At 41.9% G+C, this 4,407-nt stretch overlaps 1 protein-coding gene across 1 annotated transcript in view; it reads left to right on the top strand.

Moving 5' to 3' along the window:
• timm17a (translocase of inner mitochondrial membrane 17 homolog A (yeast)) overlaps positions 1–4,407 on the top strand; it is a 43,422-nt gene that overhangs the window by 8,561 nt on the left and 30,454 nt on the right. The window lies entirely within an intron of this gene.

The following is a 4,407-nucleotide window of genomic DNA, read 5'->3' as shown; positions in this document are numbered from 1 at the left end:
CCAGTCACACCTTTCTTAAACAGTGGCACCACTATTGCCAACCTCCAGTCTTCCGGCAATACCCCTCTGATTACCGATGAAAGCAATATCTCAGCAAGAGGCCCAACAATCCCTTCTCTAGGTTCCCACAGAGGTTTTGGGTACACCTGATCAGGTCCTGGGATTTATTCACCTTTATGCGTTTTAGGACATCAGCACTTCCTACGCTGTAATATGGACATTTTGCAAGATGTCACCATCAATTTCCCTACAGTCTATATCTTTCACAGTAAATACTGATGCAAAATACTCATTTAGTATCTCACCCGTTTTCTGCGGCTCCACACAAAGGCCGCCTTGCTGATCCGTGAGGGGCCCTCTTCTCTCCCTTGATACCTTAGTGTCCTTAATGTATTTTTAAAAACCCTTTGGATTCTCCTTAATTCTATTTGCCAAAGCTATCTCATATCCTCCTTTTGCCGTCTGATTTCCCTCTTAAGTATACTACTACTTCATTCTTCTTAGGATTCACTCGATCTATCCTGTCTATACCTTACATATGCTTCCTTCTTTATCTTAACCAAACCCTCAATTTATTTGGTCATCCAGCATTCCTTATACCTACCAGTCTTTCCTTTCACCATGACAAGAATATACTTTTTCTGGATTCTCGTCATCTAATTTCTGAAGGCTTCCCATTTTGCAACCGTCCCTTTACCTGCGAACATCTATCGCCATTCAGCCTTTGAACATTCTTGCCTCATACCGTCAAAATTGACCTTTCTCCAATTTAGAACTGCAGCTTTTAGATCTGGTCTACCTTTTCCATCACTATAAAATCTTTTAAATCTAATAGAATTGTGTTCGTTGGCCCCAAATTGCTCCCCCACTGACACCTCAGTCACCTACCTTGTTGTATTTCGTAAGAGTAGGTCAAGTTTTACACCTTCTCTTGAAGGTTCATCCACGTACTAAATCAGACAATTGTCATGTACGCTCTTAACAAATTCCTCTCCAACTAAACGTTTTACACTATTGCAGACCCAGTCTATGTTTGGAAAGTTAAAATCTCCTACCATAACCACCCTATTATTCCCACAGAAAGCTGATTTTTGTTTCCTAACAGGTTTGTTTCTATATTTCCCTCTGATTTTAGGGGTCTATAATGCAATCCCAATAAGGTGATCATCACTTTTTATTTCTCAGTTACACCCAAATAAGTTCATTGGATGTATTTCCGGGAATATCCTCCCTCAGCACAGCTATAATGCTATCCGTAATCAAAAATGCCACTCCCCCTCCTCTGTTGCCTCCCATTGTATCCTTGCTGTAGCATTTGTATCCTGGAACATTAAGTTACCAGTCCTGCTAATCCCTGAGCCATATTGTTGTCATTGCTATGATATCCCAGTTGCATGTTCCCAAGCATGCCTTGAGTTAATCTGCCTTCTCTGTTAGGCCACTTGCATTGAAATAAATGCAATTTAATTTATTAATCCTACATTATCCTTGCCTGCCCCGACTGAACTGGCACCTTGCTCAAAAAAAAAATCAAATATCATTATTCAAATATCTTGATCATTTGATTTCATGACTGATGGGTAAATTTTCTTGAATCCCCTTCACCATCCCTGGATGTAGCCAATCTCACTGGAACGACAGACCCACTGGTGTTGTGACACCATATTATACAATAAGGAAAGCAGTTAACCTCGACTTCACCAATATCGATTCCAAAACCCGGGAGATCTCATGGCAACAGGTCAAAGATGGTCAAGGAAATCGCCTGATCATGGACATCTACTGCCATCCACGCCATCTCTCGGTGATAACTCAGTTCCCCTCAATGTTGAAAACTAATCAGAGGAATTACTGAGGTTGACAAGGTAACAGAAAGTCTGTGTGTGACTTCAATGAACTTCACCAAGAGAGTCTCCACAGGCTCACCACTGACTGAGCAGGGTGAGGAATCAAATGCAGCAGCCAGACTGTGGGAACTGATGGGGGAACAAACAAAATGGAAACATTCCCACCAAACTACTCGTCACAGATGCATCTGTCCCGAACACGATATTTGGGAGGATCAGTACTTAGCATTGGCGGAGGGAAAGTCTCAACCTCATACTGAAGATAGTGCCCACCGTGTTATGTGGCACTATCTCCTGTGAAGTAGGACATACTTATAATGCACCAAGCAAAAGGAAACTGGTATCCATGAGGCCGGGTGGGCTATCAGCAGCTGCTGACTCAATGGCGTTCCCTTCATCATAAAATCAAAAATGGGCTGTTGACTGTGATGTTGATGCACCTTTAACAAGGTTATGTTGTACTTGAGTTCTTCTTTAAGATGAGTCATAAACACAGTGTTGTCGACATGTCTTGCTTGCATTGGTTTTTGGACAAACTTTATGGCAACTAACAAATATTGTCCCAAGCAACATGGGCGGCATGGTGGCTCATTCGTTAGCACTACTACCTCGCAGCGTTAGGCACACGCATCAGAGTGCTGCAAATGTCTGTGTGGAGTTTGCACATTCTCCCCGTGTATGCATGTGCTTCCTCCTGCTGGTTTCCTCCTACAATCCAAAGATATGCAGGAAAGGTGAATTGACTATGCTAAATTGCTCATAGCGCTAGGTGTATTTGTCAGGGGTAAATACAAAATGGGGGGAATGGGTCTGGCTGGGTTATAGTTTGATGGGTCGGTATGGACCTCTGGGCCTTAGGGCCTGTGTCCATGCTATAGGGATGCTTTCAAGTTTAAATAAACGCATGTGCAATGAAAGAGGAGTAGCCAGTTCTCCCAGCTCAGTTACGGTCTGGTTGGTGTGATTTCGACAGTCTGGCTATTCACTAAAATCAGTAAGTCACGTTGCGGCTGCTGGTTCATGAAATAGTTAAATGGAAGGAGGTGTTCCTTGCTGTCATCTCTTTCTATCCTGTGAGATCCTGCATTTTATTTTAACTTGTGGGACAAGAGACGTTTCTTTGGATTGTTGCAGGTATTTGGAACAGCATCATTAAGTTGGGATATACTGTTGGTCTTTCGGCCAGGTTAGTTTACTCATTATTCTGTTATCTTTATTTTGTGTTTCTTTTTGTCATCTTAAAAATAAATGCTGTCTTGTTATAACTGAATGGTTTGTCCAGTTTGATCTTTCCTGCAATATTTGCGTTACATCTGCTTAAAACAGTTCAAGAAGCTATGGTCTGTGCTACGGACTTGAAATTATTTGAGGGAATATGGTCTTGTCTGTAACAATACTGATGCTTCCAAAATGTTCAGCAACATTCACAGCGGCACCGACACTGAGGCAGTCCACTAATTCCTACAAGAATTTTAAACAGGAACAGAAGCAGACCATTCAGCCATTGAGATGCTGATTAGCAACGACAGCAAATCTTTTAAACTCTTATGCCTAGTTTACAGGAAAAGCAAGAAAGCATTCAGCCTTTCAAAGCTGTCGCAAAGCAATACGTGGAGTACGAGTTACTTGTACAGAAGCAGGGATAAATTAGTCTTTTTCCAGTTTAATAGAAATTAATTACTTTAGTGACACAGTGACCAATGCTGGGTCTTCAACTATTTGAAAATTCTATTAACCGTTTAAAAAAATGGAATTCAACAATGACTAAATTTGCGGATAAAACTACCAAAGGCAGGAAACTAAGCGATCAAGAGGTGGTAGAGAATTTGTAACTAGATAAGCAATGGCCAGAAATTTGGCAGATGTAATACAATGTGGGTAACAGGGAACTTCTGGATTTATCAGGAAGAAAAAAATGATGAAAAATTCATATATACAAAGAGAGTACAGGACTTAGTGCTAAAGTGTATACTGGAGGGTTCACTCTGACCCGTTCATACATGAAAAAATATGGCCCATCTCTCGAATAGCCTGCTCCCTGATCTTTCCAGTGGCTGAACTGCTCTCAGTACACAATGGATATTTTGTAGTGGTTTCTTATCTGTGGACTGTGGTCAGGTGGAGGTTGTCGTGATCAGTGAATAAAGGGAATGGTTTTTATCCGAAAGGCCATCCTTCCATCCGACATGCAGACCCGAAGACGATGGGAATGGCTGACTTCTTCTGAATGACGAGGATGTGGCTGCTGTCGGGACAGTGGATATTCACCAACCTGATGCACTGTACATGGCCCACTGCAGTATTAATGGAGGGCGAGACGGAGGGTCCGATCACAAGAATGAGAATTAGAACATTAAGGCATTGTCAGATCAGCTGTAAATGGTGATTTATATCACATTCTCAATCCAACTCACAGAACCAGCCCAGAAACAATAAACTCACAAGTAACATCTGTTCAGCACGGAGCACTGTGTAGACCAAATTTTGCTCGTTCCAACCCGGCAGTCTGCCTGGAGTGGAACATTGTTTAGATCACACCAGTACATTGATATAGACGACA

The sequence above is a fragment of the Chiloscyllium plagiosum genome, chromosome 26 (genome assembly GCF_004010195.1).
Source record: "Chiloscyllium plagiosum isolate BGI_BamShark_2017 chromosome 26, ASM401019v2, whole genome shotgun sequence".
Taxonomy (NCBI): Eukaryota; Metazoa; Chordata; class Chondrichthyes; order Orectolobiformes; family Hemiscylliidae; genus Chiloscyllium; species Chiloscyllium plagiosum.
Note: the sequence above shows the minus strand (reverse complement) of the source record. Positions and strands in the feature narration are given on the sequence as shown.